Genomic DNA, 22362 nt, shown 5'->3' with positions numbered 1-22362 from the left:
TTTGCAAACTGTGGCAACGGGCGGGAACGGGCTAGTATAATATAAATAGCAACTCAGTTTTACATTGGCAAACAGGAAGTCGCCTGCACTGTCAGCTGCATCATAAAACAGATACAAATCTTCCACCAAGTCCACACACATATTATTAATAGAGGCGCAACAATTTTGCACCCACCTTTAATCAATGTGAATATATATATACACATAAATACAGTGATACATCAACAAATGAGTGCCCCAACTTAAGAGATTTTATAGTTATTATGAGTTGATCTAGAGATTTTTTTGCATTGAGTTTCGAGCAATATCTGAACACCCGTGCTCCGCCAGGGTGAAGCTCCGCCAGGGTGAAGCTTTTTTTTAAATGTACCAACTTGGGAATAGAGCAAAACTAAATACAAACTCAATAGAAAAAACAAACGCAACGCAACAAAAACTCCAACAGAACGCAAAGACAAATGCAAAAACAAAAACGCAAACACAAATGCAACCACTAATGCAGAGGAAATCGAAAAAAAAAACCAAAACGAAAACACAAACACAAATGCAACCATAAAAACACACACACACACAACGCAAAGGCAAGCACAAACACAACACAAAGGCAAAAGCAAACACAATCACACAAACGCATACACAATGCAAATGCAAACCAAACCACAATTACGCATAATGTAAACACAATATTAAAGCATAGTGCTCGCAGCCTAGCCCCTGGCTTTAACGAAAGTATGCACCATAGCGCTCACAGGATAGCCCATAGTGCCAAAACGAACCCTGCCGTGGCGCCGGCGGACGCGTCTGATTCAATTTAGTGAACGACTATAATACTACCAGCTTTTCCGCAGTAAACAGAGGAAATTTAGGATCGGCTTCTAAACGGTTATTGATTTAAAATACTAATTAGTATCTTTTAGGGTATAAAATAAATAAAAGGCAGGATCTATAATATAAGCGGGCTGTGTCTGTCCTTCCTTCCTTCCGTCCGTCATCGCTATAGATTTTGGAACCATAAAAGTAGACATCGCACCATGTAGTGCTTTGCAGTGCATCGCATTGTCTTATTATAAGTATTAGAGTAGGGTTTGTTTATATAACGACATAGAGCTATTTTATAATTTCCACTGTTTGTACAATTTTGCATAATGTCAAGAGAATATTAAATACACGCACATTGCTAAAACATATTAAAAGGATCAATGTCGAATATCGTTTTCGTTAATATTCCTAGAAAAAGTTAATACATTTTAATAACATAATAACTGTAGGTTAGAAAAATCTAATTAAACTGTTTAGTAATTTTGCCAAGGGAGTTATTTTAAAAATAAATTGAACTCACGCTAAAAATGTGAATGCAGAATCTGCAAGACGGAATAATTGTTGGAATAATATAATTAGCAAAATGTGAATGCAAATTATGCAGACGTGTAAGAGTACATTATTGTTGGAATATTATAATTAGCTTTGATTGATAAAAGGCTATCTTTTATTTATTTTATTCACTGAATGTAATGTTTACTACTTATAATTTTTAATCAACTATTCAGCACTATTATAGACGCGTCATCACGTTCATTGGGTGCGCAATGGTTTTAGTTATGAAACTCTATTGTAAATTTTTAAAATTTAAAGTACTGGGGAAAAAAATGCGTGAATTGATAAAGTGATATAATATGGTAGGTAAAACACGGATATTTTAAATACTGCTGGGGGTTTTATAGGAGAGGCGTAGAGAGGGGGGGGGGACATATGTCGCCGGTTGCCGACCTAAGGAGGTGCCAAAGTGGGTTGGAAAACATTTGCGGGGGAGGGGGGGGTGGTGGAAATCGAAAGTTTGAGGGCGGTGGGAGGGTGCAAATTGAAAGTTTGAGGGCGGTGGGAGGGTGCAAATCGAAAGTTTGAGGACGGTGGGAGGGTGCAAATCAACAGTTTGAGCGTGGGGAATTTCAAATCGAAAGTTTAAAGGGGTGGGGTGGAAATTGAAATTTTGAGGAGAGGGGGTGCAAATTGTAAGTTTGAGGGGGGGGGGGGAGGGGAGGCAAATTGAAAGTTTTTCCCCGGACGCCGGAAAGGGTCGCTACGCCTCTGTTTTATAGTCATTCACTGTGTCAGACGCGTCTGGCGGCGCTCGGAAAGGGCGCGATTTGGCGCTACGGGCTAGACTGTGAGCAATATGCCTTTATGATTGCATTTAAATTGTGTTTATGTTATGAGTGTTATATTTGTTTTTTTTCGTTTTTTTTTGCGTTCGTTTGTGTTGTGTTTAGTTTTGTTCTGTTCCCAAGTTGGTACATTTAAAAAAGATTTACCGTGGCGGAGCACGGGATGCAGCTAGTTTAAAATATCCGTGTTTTACCTTACATTTTATAAATTTATGCTATTTATATTATTCCAACAATAATGCCTTGTCGGACGTCCGTGTAATTAGCATTCATATTTTTTTATTTATAGAAATATTTAGCGTGAAATTTAAGTAAAAAAAAATGTAAGTCATTATATAAATAGACCCTACTTTAGTAATTATAATAAGTCAATGCGATGCAAGTAAAATCACGGCATGTGGTGTTTATTTTTATGGTTATAGAATCTTAAGCGATGACGGAATGAAGGAAGGAAGGACTGCCACACCGCCACCAGCCTTATATCATAGATATAAAGCAAAGTGGTCGGATGAGGGATAGGATACTTCCCGCCTTGGGCGGATAGAACACGGGGGCCGATGCCGATGGGCCACAAAGAGGGGGTCAAAACTGACCTCGACTGACCAGCGTCTTTTATGAGCTATATATCGAAAAATCCCCACGTGGGAACCCCTTTTATAACAACTGAGGTCGTAGACCAACCCTCGGGGTAACAAAAAAAAAAACCCGATATCTTTGGGAAAACTTCGGAAGGTTTTAAGAAGTGACCCTATATAAACATTGTTAATTTTGTGAAAAAGAATGATTATTTGCAAAACCATTTTTATGGTATTTTGGCTCTGTACATCTGGCCAATTTTTTTTTATAGACCTGGGTAAATGAACCGGCCTTATAAAATAAATATCGGCCAGCCTCCATTCGCACGGCAAGTAACTGCGAGTGAAATTCTCCATATATGAGCTATATATAGTAAAAAAAATTCCCATGTAGGTACCCCTGCGATAACTCTTGAGGTTGTACTGAAGGTGCGCGGAAGGATTATCTGCCCTAATGCGGGGACCCCCACCCGCTCGCAGCGCGGTAAACTCTGGGGTAATATCCATATCCACACCGTGGCGATATCCACACCGTAGCGAAGCACGGGTATAAGCGTGTGTGTTTAGTTTTGTCCAGTTCCCAAGTTGGTACATTTTAAAAAGATTCACGGTGTGAATATGGATATTTCCTCAGATAGGGATCACAGCATTGTGACGAACATTCCTTCAGCGCGCGGGAGTCTGAAGCACTTTGGTGTGGTAAAAAATATTGAGCCGACACTCTAAAGAACGTCCGCCCAGAAATCTACCCGAACTCGCGTCGTCATCTAAGCCGCCACCGAACAACACGTTTATCCGCTGTGTCTTATTAAAATTAAAGTAATAGAGTAGGGTTTGTTTATGTAACGACTTTATAGTTGCTTCAGTTTTTACACGTGAATAAAATATTAAATACACGCACATTGCCGAAACATATTTTAGACGGATCAATGTCAAATATAATTTTTCGTTTAGATTCCTAGAAAAAGTGGATACATTTTAAAAACAGTAGGGTCGAAAAAACTAATTAATTAAAATATTTTATAGTAATGCCAGGGGAGGTAATTTAAAAATAAATTCAACTCATGCTAAAAAATGTGACAGACGTATGAGAGGGAATTTTTGTTTGAATCATATAATTAGCAAAATGTGAAATGCAAATTCTGCGAACGTCCAGTGTGACGTTATTGTTGGAATAATATAATTAGCATGGATTAAGTGCAACCGAATTTACATTATGAAAGATTTTGTAATACTTATGTTATTAGTTACTAGCTTTTATGTTATTTCAACTCACTATAAGTTAGCCACCACTGTTATACTAATTTAAGGTTTTTGGTGTCAAAAACTAATTTTCATATAATTTTTGAGTTAGCAGTGGGGGTGTAGTGAACGAGTGAAGGGGGGGGGGGGTGAAAGGGGGTTAATGTTGTTGTTACTTGGTACCCTATCCCGTTCGCTCTTGTTCAGCTCTCGTGCTGTGAGTTTTAATAGTCCGGTTTGTACCAGTTTATGAAAGGGTATATAAGGTGTATGAAAACATGATTGCCTCAGGTTCGTCCAGATCTCCAAGGTTAGTACATGTTAGGTTTATACCTATTTAGCCACTGTATCATAGTTTTTCTAGCTTGTGTATTTTGTGTTTAGAATAGATTGTTTACGTGTAGATAGTGTAGATATTATTAAGTTCTTTTAGTTTCAACGAGCCTTTGTTTTATTCAGTCTTGTTTTGTAACCCGTTTGTGGTTGTTTGTCTTATATGTTGCGCTACGCATCGGATCACCCGAAAGGCGTGTCCGTGTGTTCACAACACCCCCTCCACCAAAACGTCACAAAGTCAGACACCCTCTAAAATGACTTCACTCATTTTCATCTGACTTCAGAGACTTATTTGGTATTTTTTTTTTTTGCCAAATCATATGATGTTTTCTTATTCGTATGTGTATAAACAGATGTTAGTTTTTTTGTTTTTTTTTTTTGCCGAAAACGTCAAAAGTGAGTCTTTTTTAGCGGCAGCAATTGCTTTTAACTCCTGCAGCCAGACCTCCGCATTCAAGTGCAGATCTGCATCACTTTTTAGTTTACCCCACTTTTCAACGACTTCTTCTTGTCAAATCTTTTTACTCTTTGTAGGATATGCCAGCACGTAAGCATCAAAAATACACTAGAACATTTTATTTATATCCATGATTAACAGTCGATTTTTCAAGCAGAATATATGAGATAAATATTAGATCTACCTTTCAATTGAAAAGCATCAAACAGACAAAGTTGATTCAGCGAGACACGTGTAGGCCTATTATTTGGTTTGATTGAATAAACACGCAGCATAAGCTGACCCTACCTAAATGCCGCTACAACAAAAATCTACCTTGAACTGATCGTATGACCAGTCATTTTTCCACTAGATCGTTGAACTAACATGAGCTAACGGCATGAACACCGTGATGTAAAGGAGACAAGGCGTGTCATCAAGGGCAAGAGTCGCAGCCCTATGGGTGAACATAAAAAGATTTTGAACTGGGTTTAAAGTTTTATTATGACTGCCCCACTCTGTAAACTTCAAGAATAGCAAGCATTACACTGATACCCCCCCCCCCCCCCTTACCCTCACCTGTTGACATTATAGGGCAATCTAATTGGAACAACGATATATTTCACAATCTTTTGACAACTTACACAAAAATATGCATTTAGTTAGAAGTATCGCAACTAATGTAAAAAATTATTTAGTGTTTAGTAAGTTTATTTTTCAAAATTTTTTTAAAAAATGCATGTTAATCAATTCGTGTGATACATTTTTTTCAAATGTTTAAAAATGAACTTGAAATACCAAGAAGTGTTTTAGAAAATCGCCGCGGTCAATGACCCCCCCCCCCCCTTTGTAAAAAAATTGCTTTTTCTTTTAGTCGGGCGGTATACTGTAGTATACAGCTACATTTCTGATACATTTTACACAAGAACTGCCGACTTAAGGGGGCATCCATAAATGACGTCACGCTTTTTTGAGACGATTTTTACCTCCCCTCTCCTCTCCGTCACACATCGTCACAAAAAGCCAGACCCCCCCCCCCTAAAATGACGCCACACCTCAGTCTACAACCCCCCCCCCCCTCAAAATTCCAGTTGAATTTTTCTTAAAACATCGATATTTTTTGTCCAAAATCTTGTCTGAACTCTCTCAACATAGACTATTTTAATCAATTCCTATTATAATTTATTAAAACAGTTTTCTAAAACGCGAAATAACAGCTAAAATTCGTTTTCTAACATTGCTGTTTTATAATGCAAAAGTGTGACGTCCCACCATCAGACCCCCCCCTCCCTCCCCCTCATCACACACAGTCACAAAATTACGGACCCCCCCCCCCCCTTCGAGTGTGACGTCATTTATGGACGACCCCCTAATGTATAACCTACATTTTATATGCAGTTTTTTTTTATTTTGAAACATTATTTTCAAATGTAAGTATTTTGTTGTTTAATTCAACATGTGGAAGTCCACATTGACCCGACCTCCTTCCCCCACTCGTCGATTTTTTGTGTGTTTTGGCTGTGTATATAATAAAACTAGCTGCATACACGTGCTTCGCCACGGTCAAACTTTTTTTAATGTACAAATATAGGTACAAAACAAAATAAATAGAACATACAATTAAAATCATGAAACTAAACCGAAAAAGTATAACCTTATACTATAGAACAATTGTTTGTTAACAGATTACCTTACAAAGTAACCATGATTCGCTAAGAAGTTGAAATTTATAGTTTTCTAATGAATAGAACAGTTCAAATAAGGATCAACCGTAGCATGCTATGTTCCTACTTCAGGCTGGGGTATTTTTTCCCAGGATGAACAGGCCTTGCATATCTGGCGGCTGGGAGGTCTAGGCGAAAATCTGCCAATGACTTTCTATGAGTCAGAAAGACAGATTCAATATCTTTCAGTGTTAAAAATAAAGCTGGATCTCCATCAGGAAATTGTCTTTGAAAGTCCTCCATCAGTGATTTGGAATGTCTGTCAAATAATGCTGTTGCATCTGAAGGCTCACACATGAGACAAATAAAAGCAAACAACTGTCTCAGTTGCACTGGCATTTGATGGATTGCAGCTTCTGTTAGGCATGCATTCCATTCGGAGTCATCATCGGTCAAACCCCTTGCAATGCATGCTTCCTGAAAGGATACAAATGGGGTAGAATTTCTTTCAACCTTTCTGATGTCAGTGTAAGATGTGGCACCTTTAACATTGAGAAGAAGAATACGAAGAAACCATTTTTCTCTGTTGGGCTTATTGAATACATTCTTCCAATTGTTGTTTCGTGTCCCCTAAGACGCGGTTTCCATTTGGAGTTTTTGTCATCCCATGTATAGTGTTCGGGGATTTCAATATATAAATAATCTCGGGCATTTGGATCTTCCTGATTGAGCTTAAACCAAACCAGAAGCTTGGACTTTGTGGCTTTCTGTTGCACAGCTTCAGCCTCCTTGCCTGGAATAAAGCATATTGTTTGTTTGTCCTCAAGGTGGACAATTAACCTTTCCACATGATGAGTTTGGTGGTGCATTTTATATTCCCTGAGCCTCCAACATGCTTCAGGTGCACTTACTTATCGAGTCTCCAAATAATGTTTAACCTCGTCCCATTCCACAAGTTTCTTGCTCTGTGTTCACAGTGTGAAATTTAATATTTGCACAGTCATGTCCCTTTTAAACGTATTTAAACAAATACTTCACACTTTGAACTGAGCTGCATATCTCTACAATTATGTGGGCGTTATATTTTAGAGTCAGGTATGGGTTGTATGGCACCACCCATCTGTTGTCCAATTTGTTTCCACCACTTTCAACAAAATATCCATTGTCACGGCGTTGATATTGCGGATACCCCCTGACATTGCAGCTGGTCTCTGCACAGAAAGCTTTTGGGTATTCTTTGCAGCATTTACCATTTTCCATGCATGTTGATTTAGGATTTAGCGGACCACATGGGCCGTGTATCATACAGGTTTTCACTACTTCATGTAGACGTGGGTGTGAAGCTTTATCTGGGATTTCTGCACAAACTATTTTATTCTTTCATTTTCCAAGGCTTGGTCTTCCGGTACCAAAAACATCAGTATGTGCGCGTGTGGTAGAACCCGTTTCTGAAATTCGATAACGTAAAGCACGTCCAAATCTTTGGAATTTAGTTAAATTATTCAGGAGCAATTTCAGTTTCATTTCGAAAACTCTAGCTACCAAATCAGGCCTATCACATGGCTGCTGGCCTGCTAGTAAATTTTCCTTTATTTCTCTCCATTTGGGGTTGCAGGTTACTGTCACATTCAAATCAGGTTTACCATATTTTCTTACAATGGCCATAGCAATCCTGATAGTTCTGGGTCATATTTCTGGGACTTCCTTGAAACGTTGAAGGCAAAATTATTCCTTTTCCTGGAAATCTGGTAACATCTTTCTGGTTCTGGTTGTTGACAAATCGGTGAAGCACATCGTAGTCTTCAGCTCGGATTGAGTTTTGATTTTTACGAAACCAATTTAACCGATTTGCCTCTGTCTTACAATATGCGTCAACCATAGACTGGTGAGTTAGCTTTCCTGCGTTGAGGAACTGATTAAACTTTCCAACGCGAATGGCAAAATGGTAGGAGTACCACTATAGTTGAGATATATTTTCTTGACCCTTGGTTTTTTTTTAGAATTGTGGTCCACCCTGAATCTCCGTATGGAAAAAGCACAGGGTAGCACATCGGATCGCAGAGTCTGCTTAGGATAGATATGTTGCGTAAATTACCGGTTTTCAGATGAATACTAATGTCTCAATGTTCGGGGGGTGCACCGTCTGCACTGTGAAAAACAGCGGCGATTTCTCCACTAGCAGTGGGAGCGCTGCTTCTGCCAGGGTGCACATCATTATTAAAAACACTTTCCTTCAAAAAAGTCATGCTATATAGTATATTCGATGGAAGCTCGATTATCGCGATTTGCCCTGAGCATTTCATTTTTTCATCAAGTTATTATATTCCCGTGATAACGGGTTTATTTCACAAAAAAAGGCTTTGGAGATTCTCCATAACTTCAGTCATACATCTACTGTTTGCAGGATTAGACAATCTCTCTTCTAAAGCTTGAGCCGAATCCAAAATGTACAATTGGTGATTCGCCTTCACATGGGTAAAGTGCAGAGGTAGCGTGGTATATTTGCCCATGGATTCTGTAGCAATAAGGACATGAACGTCTAGTCACTGTTTCATCCACTTGTGCTCCCATCGAGGCAAAGGCCATTGCACTATTGTACGATCTGATGTTTTCCATAAATTTTTTTTCGAATTGGGATCCGATCCACTCATACAATTTGAAATGTAAGGGTGCATTTTTATTTCTGGTAATAAAATGGTCCCTTTGTGGCAACAATTGGATGAGCATTCATTTTTAAAATGTTTAGCATAGCAAAATGGACAATTAATGCTCATTGCGCCGAGGTAACTTTCTTCAATTTCATCTTCTGCGAAGTTTTCATAGAGTAAAGCGGTATTGCAGGATCTGACAAATCTATTCAGACGTCCTTTTTTATGTTGGCGTACAACTCTTGCCTTTCAGCGTTTTCATTGCGCTCTTGCATAATCTGATTGTGTTGCATTCTATTTCTGCGCTGTCTTTGACCTACAACATTCGTTTCGCGTACCTGTTGGATCTGCTCTACATTCATCGCTTCTCGGCGTCGTTGATGGCTGACGGTATTTGTTTCCCTATGCGTTTGCAGCAGTTGTTCAGACATGGCCGCTCTACGGCGCCGTTGAGCTTCAGTATTACGTTTTTTTTTTTTTGCTTCAATTTCTTCTGCGGTTGGTGGTTGCTGTCGTTTAGGCGGCATGTTTAGGGCTTTGTATGTTAAATAACACGCATAATACTCGAATAGAACATAAGCAAGTAATAACATCTCTTGCGTTTACACTGTACAAACAAACGAAATAAAAAATACTTTAAGGTCAGTTTACTTTATTCTGTACATTTGTGGGATTTTTTTTTAAATTAAAATCGACTTTTTAAAAGCTAATTCTAATTTATATCAAGACTAGGCATGCTGCCCAGCTTCGCTTAGGCTTTCGAAAACAATGAGAATTTGAATGCTTAATTAATTCGCCCGAGGGTCGGTCTACGACCTCAGGACTTTAAAGAGGTTCCTACGTGGACATTTTTTTTTCGATTTATAGCTCATAAGGCGCCGGTCAGTCGAGGTCAGTTTTGACCCCCTCATCGTAGACTTTTCGGCCAACCGGCCCCCGTGTTCTGTCGCCCCAAGGCAAGATCCTGCCACATTTGAAGCGCCTGCGGCGCCGGGACAACTTTGCTTTATATATTATAGTGATTAGCTAATTGCATAGATAAACACAGATTTCAATAAAGTAATTAAGGCCTGAAATACTTTAGTATAGAAATGTATTATTTAAATAGATTCTAGATCTAGGTAGGGTCTACATCTGTGTGTGTAAGTCAAGTTTTTCCGTAGATCTAGATCATCTAGATCTCGATCTAGAATCTCTAGATCTAGATGATCTAGAATTTCTAGATTTAGAATATCTAGATCTAGAATCCAAAAAAATAATAATTTTAAAGTTTAGCACGAGCAAAATTGTATTGTATAAATTTTATAGCGTACGTAGATCTAAATAATATTTGAATGAAATAGTTCATTTTTTAAATTCTAACCACGGCAGATGACGTCATTACATTTAAAACATCTAACATATTATTTTCAACAAAAGTCTGTATCAAGTTTTCGATATATCGCTGCCGATTCTGATGTAATATCCGGCGAAAATATTTTGCGGACAGAGAGAGAGAAGTGCGCACATGGGCTATTATATATTAGGATAAGTAAGGTACGAATTACGACAACCTTCTAAACATTGTAAAACCAATAGTACTTGGCTACTGAACGCTATGTACATCTGACGTCATAATCGCACAAAGTGTGACGTATTTTTTCAGTAGAATGTTGGGATAACTTTTTACCATCTTTTTACTTTCTCGTATATACGTAGTATAGAGAAAGTATTGTAATCGTGCAAAAAAAAAAATCGAGATTTTTACAAATCTCGACGTTTTACACCTCACTGATACGGAAAAACATAATTTTGCAATCTTGTCCGTATGTCTGTGTGTGTGTGTGTCTGTGTGTCTGTGTGTAAACACGATAACTTGAGTACCGTTACAGCTAGGTTGATGAAATTTCATATATAAGTATTATATCAAAATCGTAGATCCGTATCAATTTTTGAGCGATTTCCGACAACCGGAAGTGGTACTTTTTCTACTTTGAATTTTTCAAAAGCCTATAACTTGAGTACTATTTCAGATAGATAAATGAAATTTCACATGTAAGTAAAAGATCTAATTCTCTACCTTCTTTTAAATTTTGAGTAATTTCCGTTGACCAGAAGTAGTAATTTACGCTACTTCCGATTTCTCAAAAAACTAATGTAAATTTTTAAAGTACTAATAATATTGCGCACTATTATGCACATTTTGTTTCGGCGTTTGTTTGGTGCGCAATGTTTTTTTCTATGAGATTCTATTCTATTTTTAAAAGTTTAAGTAATTAAAAATCATGTCTACATTCCAAGTTATATAAGAATATTCGAGAAAGTTTAGGGGAGATCACTCCCGGTTTATTAATTAAAAGGTTCGCGTATATAGAAATATACTTTTCATGAATGAATTTTATTTTATTTTTAAATTATAGAAAGTCAATTATTTGTTAATGTCTGATACAAAGAAAAAGTAACATGTGTGCTTCAAATCAATATTAGTCTCAACTGCAAGCCACTCTAAATAGCCTGTCATTTGATATTTCCGATAGTATTAAATACTACTTTTCTCACACTTTAATTATTTTTGTCTTGAATGATTAAACTATACATAAGTCAACTAACTTTTAATATCCCACCTAACACTGGTACCATGGAAAGTAGGGTAGGGTAGGGTCAAGTATGGGAGTAGGAAAAAAAGCGTTAAATATCATTAATCTAACTGTAACTTTGGATTACTAAACTAAATAAACAATCGTATATCGCAGGGTTCTTTTATAATTGAATCAGTGAAAAGGAAACAAATGTGTTTTTCTCCTTTTTAATGATTTGTTATACTGTAGTTCTACATTTGCATATCCCCTTAAAATAAAGCAAAATGAATAAACAGCTGACTGCATCATTATCTTTCTATAAGGAGTGTGTAAAAAATTGGCGCAATTGTAATCTTTGTGTTTTTTTTTTTTTGGAAGGGTTTTAAGAGAGACAGTTTAATTAATGAGAATTCAATACATTCAAATAACAGCGCCGATCACCATAAAATAGACCTTACGACACATGAATAGCAATCGGAAAAAAATTCAACACTGTACCGACCCCACACCTAATTCAAACCCCGAGCTACCCTACACTTTATTCTCCTAGCCCAAGGGACGGCAACCTTGTGAAGTTGTACCGGTACCGCCGACCGTTAGGCTAATTTTATAGAGAAAAAAAAACAAGCACTGCCGTTTTGACGCTTATGCGACGTTTAATTTGATTACATAACTTGGTGTTCATTAAACAGCCCCTAACATATCTATCACTCGTCCACAGGGTTTCTTCCAGGCATCTCTTCGGGGGGGGGGGGGGGCCGAAAAAATTCTATCGTCTCCTCCCCCCCCCCCCCCCCCGCCGGACGAAATTTATATAATTTATATAGAAAATATATACTTTTACAAGTATACCGCCGCCCCCCCCCCCCCCGAAAATTTCAAGTGCCCCCCCCGGAGAAAAAAGTCTGGAAGAAACACTGCTCGTCCATTTATACGTACGTGGTTATTTCTGCAAGCTTGCTGTCTTGAGACTTTCGGCCCTTTAAAAATGTATTGAGCTCTCATCGTATAGAACTAGACTACCCATATTAAGCTCCAAAAGAAGCTTGGTGAAAACAGGATGGCCGTCCGATTTTGAAGCTGCTCTGCGCTTTATAAAAAGCACAATAAACGATAAGATGACACTTATATTAAAGTAAATTATAGTTCTGAATCTTGATACATCAAAAGTGATAATACGGAAATTAAGAGCCAGACAGTCAACATGATATTTCAATTTAAGTCCAAGAAAATAAATTTCCTCAAACGATGGAACATTACTAAATTTTCACGCAGTTTAGCGAAATTGAATTAAAGTATTTATGTCATCTTACAAAGCGCGATAGCCTACTGGTGCTCTAACGCGGCCCATGCTAATGGCCGTATTCCTAACGCCCCGCATTAGACGCGGCTTATTCGTCGGCAGTCATTTGGTGGCAAGCCTTTTTGACGGGGATAATGTGTTCAGGACGTTTTGCCAAATGTCTTAAACTAGCGGGCTTGAAATATTTATGATGATTCGCTTTGAGCAAGGTATACATATACTAATGCTTATTTATCGTTATTTTGATTGAACAAAGCATTATAGAGGTTCTCATCAATCACCTAGGTATTTTCCCCGTTCACCTCCTTTCAAGAGACCGACACGTCATAAATCGCGGAGCCGCCTGCGTTGACGTCACAAATCTTCACTCACTCCCGTAGCAAATCATATGTGACAACATTTATGGACAACCCCATATCACTTATTTGGGCACAGAGGCGTAGCGACCCTTCCCGGCGCCCCGGGACATACTTCCAATTTGGCGCCCCCCTCGAGAGCAAATTTTCGATTTGCACCCCCCGCCCTCGAACTTTTCATTTGCACCCCCCCTCAAACTTTCAATTTGGCGCCCCCCCCTAAGGTCGGCGCCCGGGGACATATGCCCCCCCCCCCCCCGCCCCCCTTCGCTACGCTACTGTTTGGGCATTTGATTTTGACATTTTGACAACAAAGGATAACCAAAATGTGTCTTGACAGGTGGAGACTTGCGATCGACTATAATGACAACACGCACTTAAGGGGTGGAGTGGCTGATTATTTTAGATGATGTTTTACGAGGGAAGCTGGCGGATAATACATTTTGTCTCTCTGTATATATAAATGATGACAAACATTTATTGTTGTCAAAATTATGGTTAGAGAATTTAGATAAGGCAGAGTGAAGCGTAATTTTTTTACATTATGACTAGTTGTGACATTGACATCAAAAATATGATGGAGGTTGGGGTTTAATTAAGGTAAAGAGAAGTAAAACAAGTTAATTAAAAAGTCTAGTGACATTTAAGCGCAATTTCCTTATGTTATCTAAAAATAGCTCTGTCGTAGCGTAAACAATTTTTTGTGATCGAACGAAAGGATTTTTTGAAAACTTTCTTCGGCAATATTGTTCTAAATTATGGCAGGAATCGATTGGTACATGTTTTAAGTCGCTAAGTGGTCTGGTTGCCGAGATATAGGCCAAAAAATTTAAACTTACATTATACATAATACACTACAGTACTATATAGCAATATAGTTATATGACTAAAAACCATTGCGCGCCTACTGAACGTGATGGCGCAGCCATGGAACGTGATGACGCATCTATTGAACGTGATGACGATTTAAAATTGTTATGGATAACATAAGGAAAATGCGCTTAAATTGTCACTAGACTTTTTAATTAACTTGTTTTTTTTTTTAACGAACAGTTGCTATGCTTATATAAGAAAATACAGTATCTGGAAGTATTTAACGACTATAATAGCTTTTTTCGACGGGAATAAAGTTTTGTTGTTATCCTCCAGGTTCGGTCTACGACCTCGCTTAATATTAAGGGGATCGTTCGTCGATTTATATATATATATATATATATATATATATATATATATATATATATATATATATATATATATATATATATATATATATAAAATCATATAAGGAGAATTTCACTCGCGGTCATCTTTTAGCCCTCGTCGAGGGCTTTGAGTCTGACCAACAGTTTTCCCATACGGCCTAGTCATCTATAGAAGTGTATGCAAAAACTTAGCATTATGTACAGTGGTTAAGTACCCTAAAAATTACCCTGTTTTACCCATAAAATACAAAGATTATATAGGGAAATACTACTGGTCAGTTTTGACCACTTTACGAAGTTTTCCCAGATATGCCGAGTTTTTAATGACACACATAGGCGTTCTTCTACCACCTCACAAAATATCAAGGGGGGGGGGGGTCGTTCGACATAATTTTTTTTGTTATATAGCTCAAATAAGGAGAATTTCACTCGCGGTCACTTTTAAACCCTCGTCGAGGGCTATGAGTCAAACCGACAGTTTTCCCTAAAGGCCAAGCCATTTACCTAGGAGCAAGCAGAAAATTAGCCAGATATACTGAGTTTAAGTACCCTAAAATCCGCGTTGAAATGACCCTCTGTTTTTCCCATAAAATACAAAGATTGTATAGGGAAATACAACTGGTCAGTTTTGACCCCTTTACGAAGTTTTCCCAGATATGCCGAGTTTTTTGTGACACCCCTAGGCGTTCTTCTACCACCTCACAAAATTTCAAGGGGGGTCGTCGGAGGAATTTTTTTTCGTAATAAAGCTCATATAAAGAGAATTTCACTCGCCGGTCAGTCGAGGTCAGTTTTGACTCCCTCTCCGTGGACTTTTCGACCAACCGTCACCGGCCCTTATGTTCTATCGCCCCAAGGCACCATCATGCCAAATTTGACGCGCCTGCGGCGCCGGGAAGTGCCCTATCGGGCACCTGACCACTTTGCTTTATATATATAGATACGCTCAACCGGTGGTGAACGTGAAGCGGCTAATAAAATACGCTAAAATGGAGTTTTACCCAAGAATGAAACTATGAAAAAAATTTTGGTAATTTTTAAAACATAATATAAATCCTCCTATAAATGTGAAATAATTACTAAAATTTAAGGCCATGGCTCTTCTCAGCCGGAATAGCCTGAATACGGTTATTCCCAGTCGGCTATCATTTCATGTTAAATACTACTGGGAATAATATCTCACAATAATAAAATCATTTATTGTGACAGGGGAGTGAGGTATCGATTAAGAGAGCAGTGCTATTTTTATCCGTTATATTTTCACAAAAAAATATTATGGTTTAGGCCTAAGTTTAGTTTAGCCTTTCGGTTCATATCTGCTATGTAGTATGTAGGTTGTAGATTGTAGATGATCAGTTATGCACGCTAACTAATTCTGTACTAGATAATAGATTTATTAATTTTTAAATAAATAATATTAACGAGCCGACCCGCGGCATATCATACGCCGCTATCTAGTTGTTTTATTTTCTACTTTTCAGTAATTCATAATTTGTGAATTCGACAGTACCAATGCTGCCACTGAAAATATCGTTAAGAACGATACTACCCCCACCCTCCTTTCCCCCAACCCCTACCCTACACCCCCCCCCCCCACCGTGAAAGCAGCCTCCTCTTAGTTACCTCCCCTAAGTTTAAAATCGTTTCAAACTAAATTATCTGCCCCTAATAGCCGTCACTAAACCCTGCTCTACGATTATAAACATTTAGCGTGAACACAGCTCACCACACCATGTAGGGGTGGGGTGGTAGGGAGCGCGCTTACAGCTTGTATTCTAGCGTCTCCAAGAAGAGAATTATATATATAGATAGATTATACATCAGTTTAGTTAGTAGTTCACATTGCTATTCAACTGTCAATTACCATTTAAAATTCACATACAATAAACATCACGTGAAATAGCATGTAGGCCTACTTTTTAATCAGTTATTATTTACATTTTCCATCATTATTTTCCCAAGTTATTTTTTTCTATGCCCGCAATCACGTGGCAATCTAAAGGGGACAGGTTTTTTAGCGCAATTTCCATTCTGGAGAATTGCGATTATTAACTCGTCATGATGGATAGATGGATGGATGGATGGATGGATGTCCGCAGCTTTAAGTCGTATCTCCTCCTCAACGAAGCAATATCGAGGACTAGTTCCAAAAGCAAATATGTTAAGCAAGTTCCAAGGATGATTGTGGGCCAAAAAAATTCCCGGAATTCCCTCTTGATTTCCCGGAAAAGCCAAAAAACCTCGAAAAAATGCAGTTTTTGGCCCATATCTCGGCAACCAGACCACTTAGCGACTTGAAACATTTACCAATCGATTTCTGCCATAATTTAGAACAATATTGCCGAAAAAAGTTTTCAAAAATATCCTTTCGTTCGGTCACAAAAAAATTAATTTCTTCTAATTTGTATTGGCTAAGATTACTAAGAATATACAATATATATACAATATATATATATATATATATATATATATATATATATATATATATATATATATATATATATATATATATATATATATATATATATATATATATATATATATATATATATATATATATATATATATATGAAGTTCCAAACCAAGCACACCGGCTGAGGCAGTCGCTAGTGAGAGGTAACGTCTACTTGTAACACGCTGCCATTGGCCAGACTCGCGCAGATCTCGCGAGGGGGCGGGGACTAGCTCTGCTCGTCTGTGCAAACATCTACGGGTGATTCGTTCGGTCACAAAAAATTAATTAATTAAGGTAATTGCGCTTAAATTGTCACTAGACTTTTTATTAAGTTGTTTTTAATATTACTAGCCACGGTGATTTTACGTACCTAAACTAGATCTATATCTAATACTAGCCTATTAATTAGAATACTCTAGGCCTATATAATAATACTAGCTGCATAACCGTGCTCCACCACGGTGAGTCTTTTTTAAATGTACCGACTATGGAACAGAACAAAACTAAACACAAAAGAAAACACAAACAGAAACTCAAACACAATGCAAACACAAACAGAAACTCAAACGCAAACAAACATAAACAGATCGCAAACATAAACACAAAAGAAACCGCAAATGCAAACAAAAAAACATAAACACAAACCCAACCACAAACATAAACGCAATACGCAAGCCTAAACTCAAACAATTACCATAATAATACTAGCTGCATAACCGTGCTCCACCACGGTGAGTCTTTTTTAAATGTACCGACTATGGAACAGAACAAAACTAAACACAAAAGAAAACACAAACAGAAACTCAAACACAATGCAAACACAAACAGAAACTCAAACGCAAACAAACATAAACAGATCGCAAACATAAACACAAAAGAAACCGCAAATGCAAACAAAAAAACATAAACACAAACCCAACCACAAACATAAACGCAATACGCAAGCCTAAACTCAAACAATAACGCATAACATACATACCAACCTAATGCAAACATAAACGCACAGCGCTCACAGTCCAGCCCGTGGCGACAAATCGCACCCTGTCGGGGCGGCGGACCCGCCTGATTCAACTTAGAAAACGACTGTAAAACCCAACTTATCCATAGTCTATTTTACTCACTATAACGAACGCAGACGCCATAGAGCTCACGGGAAGACCCAAGGCAATAAAACCCAACTTATCCAGACTATTGCACTCACTTAAACCAACGTAGGCTAATAACGCTCACGGGGAGGCCCAGGGTGCCAAAACAGCACTCTGTTGTGGCACCGGAGGACGCCCTGGATTCAATTTACTGAAGAACTTTAGTAACCCTTTTTATCCATAGCCTATCGCACTGTTTAAAATGAACATAAGCACCATAGGGCTCACGGGAAGGCCCATTGCACCAAATAACACCCTTTCGGGGTGCCAGAGGACGCCCTTGTTTCGATTTAGTGAGCGACTATAGTAACCCTTTTTACCCACAGCTTATCGCACCCTTTAAAGCAAAAGTATTGAACCCTGCACGGGCGCCGGCGGACGCCCCTTATTCAATTTAGTGAACGACTATAAAACCCCCAGCTTCTCCGCATGCGGAAAGATAGAAGTAAACATAGAGGACATATAAGAGCGACGTCTAAACTGTTGTTGATTAAAAATAATAAGTAGTAAACTGTGTATAAAGTAAATAAAAGGTAGTATTTAAAATACCCGTGTTTTACCTAACATATTGCAATTTATCAACCCATGCTAATTATATTATTCCAACAATAATGCCCTCTTGGATGCCCGCGAAATTTGCATTCACATTTTATTAGCGTAATTTGAATGTTTTAAAACTTACCTCCCCTGGAATAAACGTTTTAAGTAATTAATTTTTTCCCCCCTACTGTTACTGTTATTAAATGTATCCGTTTTTTTTCTAGAAATCTAAGCGATGTTATTATTTGACAGTGATCCCTTTAGTATGTTTTTGTAATGTGAGTGTATTTTATATTTTCTTCACGTTATGCGAAAGAGTAAAAACGGTGGCAATTTTATAAAATAAATTTAAGTCATTAGGCCTATAGAAACCCTACTCTAATATCTTAAATAATACAATTCGATGCAATTTAAAAGCACTTCAAATTTGAAGCTTACTTTTACGTTTATGGTTCCAAAATCTATAGCAATGACGGAATGACTGACACACTACCACCAGCGTTATATTATAGATTATAATAGTGGTGTGTAGACCTATGTAGATGCCCAGTACAAACTCAAGCGGAAGATGCCCCCATAAATACTTATATATATATATATATATATATATATATATATATATATATATATATATATATATATATATATATATATATATATATATATATATACATATATACATATATACATATATACATATATACATATATACATATATACATATATACATATATACATATATACATATATACATATATACATATATACATATATACATATATACATATATACATATATACATATATACATATATACATATATACATATATACATATATACATATATACATATATACATATATACATATATACATATATACATATATACATATATACATATATACATATATACATACATACATACATACATACATACATACATATATACATATTTACATATATACATATATACATATATACATATATACATATATACATGTAAAAAATATATACATTTAAAAATCCACTTTGCTATGTCAGACCCTCCCTACAACTTAGACGTGTCTTCCCAAATTTAACACCCAGGTAACGCCTGTCTAGTTCAGGTGGGGGATAATCCACTAATGGCTTCCATAGCCTAAAAACCCACACCGCATCCCCACATTTCATTATATCAAAATGGGCTCAATAACTCTATAGATAGCTATACTATTAACTGAAATAAAACTGGCTCTGTATGTGCCCACAATTACTTTAAAGAAACTCTACTCAGAACTAAAATACTTTAACTTTAACACTACTTAAGCATGCTCCTCCTATTTGTAAAAATCAATAAGGGCACAATTATTCTGAATGATATTACAATGTATCGAAAACAATATGTTGATTCGTATTCTTGACATTGTCGCTACAGTTTATCAAAAATAATATGGGCATTCTTATTCTTAAGTATGCTTATATAATGCAGGAAAATAAATATATTCTAAAGGCTGCCAGTGGCGTAGCTAAGTAAAGCTAGAGTAAGCAAGGCATAGGGGCCCAAGGCAAATAGGGGCCATTTTCCTTCTTTTAAAAAGTTCTTCTTTTAAAAAGTTAAAACTTTTACATTGGAATTTTGATATTTATTTTATATAAATTTTTTTTTTAAATGGAAATCAAGTTTTCTTTTCTACTGTAGAAATAATTTAATTTCAAAAAGTACCCAAGTCCATTCTTAGTGTACAGGCAGTGGCATTCAGTGTGGGAGAGGGTGGGCGACTAACATTATTAACATTGTTAATTTTTGCATAGGGGGCCGAAAATCCTAGTTACACCACTGAAGGCTGCCCATACAATTTAACAAACAAAAAAGTTTGGGCGTTATTACACTACAAATGGCCATATATTTCACCAAAGACGCCCCAAAAATTTATAATAATAATATGGGCATAATTACCCTTTGGATGCCCTTAGAATGGATCATAATGAAGAAGTACATAAAAAAGCTTTAAAGATGCCCCCAATGTTAATAACGATGATTGGTGTAATTACTGTTGCATGCCCTTCGAGTGTATTACATGAATATAAGCATAATTACTTTCTAGGTGCCCCTACAATATATTAATTTAAGATGGGCATACTTACTCTATGGATGCCTTTAAAATGTATTATAAAGTGAAGTAGGCATATTACTAAATGCTCATAAAATATAATAAAATGAATATACGAATAATTACTTTAAAGATGCCCCTACAGTGTATAAAAACAAATATGATATAATTACTCGACGGATGTCCTTGAAAATGAGTATAACGAATATGTGTATATTACTTTAAAGATGCCCCTACAGTGCATGGGAATAATTTGGTCACAAGTACTCTAAACGATGCCCCTACACTACACTAAATAAATATCACACACATTTATTAAGGGAATATCATTGACTTCCATAGGACTACCCTTCACTGATGCCCGCTTTTTCTATATAAGTTTTGCTATACGGACAGTGTAATGTTAAAACAAGTGACAGACGATTGAGTGTTACAATTTTTTTGAGTGAGATCGCAAAACATATGGAAAGTTACATTACTAAAAAAAAAAAAAATTTAAATTTTTTAAAAAATAAAATTTCCACCTCCGCTGGATGTCCCCCAGTGGTGGATGTCTCCCAGTGGTGGATGCCCGGGGCCTGACCTCCGTCCGCCCCCCCCCCCCCTCTCTGCACGCCACTGGGTTCTAATAAGTAGTAATAATTATCTAGGCCTATAATATTATTATAATAATAGATTAGTAGGTCTATAGTTAATAATAATTAAGGCCGATTCTAGGCGGAAAAAAATTCGCCTGGTTTTTCTTGTCATCTAGATCTAGACCTAGATCTAGAATCTAGATCTACATGTTCGCTGTTGTTTATGGTTAGGGGGCCTACTGTTTACAACAGTTTACAGTAACAGTTAATAGTTAATATAAATTTAAAATTAGATTCTAGATCTAGATCTAGATCTATCTATATTCAGTATATTGTCACTACAGCAGGACATATGCATCACTAGACTAGGGTTTAATAGTAAGATTCTAGTCTAGATGTAAAAGAACAACTGCAACTAAAAGACTTACTGTGTCCAGAGACTTACAACTTACACTCTCACTAATCTGATACACTGAAATTTTCAACTTCTAATAAAATATTAGAGTAGTTTCCCTTTGGGTTTTCGAGTTTTGACTTAGTAGTTGTTATGTATAGGGCCTAATATTGTAATAACGGCCGTAAAAAAAAAAAACGCCTTTTTCGCACGTGTCACTCAAGTGCAGTAGTTTTTCACTTCATAGATTCTATAATAAAATGAATAAAAAGGGCTCGTATAGATCTATTAAATTTTAAGCCCTCTAATTCTGCGTAATTTTTTTTTATAGGCCCCTAGAGGTCATCCATAAATGACGTCACACTCGTAGGGGGGAAGGGGGGTCCGTAATTTTGTGACGATGTGTGATGAGGGGGAGGGGCAGTGGCGTAGCAGAGGCGTAGCGACCCTTCCCGGCGCCCGGGGACATACTTTCAATTTTCGATTTGCACCCCCCCCCCCCCCCTCGAACTTTTCATTTGCACCCCCCCCCCTCAAACTTTTCATTTGCACCCCCCCCCTACGTTTAACTAATAATCGGTTTTTTAGTTCAGATCATATATTTTAATTAACTACTGCTTCTTTGTGTTCTTGAGTGATCCATTTTTAAAACACTAAATATGGGAAATTATCACTCTCT

General features: G+C 37.1%; 1 protein-coding gene across 2 annotated transcripts in view; it reads right to left on the bottom strand.

The window, feature by feature from the left end:
- The window catches only part of LOC131938714 (ras-related protein Rab-26), a 57612-nt gene extending 35738 nt beyond the window's left edge, over positions 1-21874 (bottom strand). The window contains exon 1 of one of the 2 annotated variants that reach the window (XM_059296844.1): positions 21718-21874. The gene's annotated coding sequence lies outside the window, so the exon portion shown is untranslated. The remainder of the gene's footprint in view (positions 1-21717) is intronic. The other variant, XM_059296845.1, reaches the window with a different exon arrangement.
- Positions 21875-22362: the final 488 nt, after the last annotated feature.

The sequence above is a fragment of the Physella acuta genome, unplaced genomic scaffold, assembly GCF_028476545.2.
Source record: "Physella acuta isolate Inbredline_101_S28 unplaced genomic scaffold, ASM2847654v3 ptg000256l, whole genome shotgun sequence".
Classification (NCBI taxonomy): Eukaryota; Metazoa; Mollusca; class Gastropoda; family Physidae; genus Physella; species Physella acuta.
Note: the sequence above shows the minus strand (reverse complement) of the source record. Positions and strands in the feature narration are given on the sequence as shown.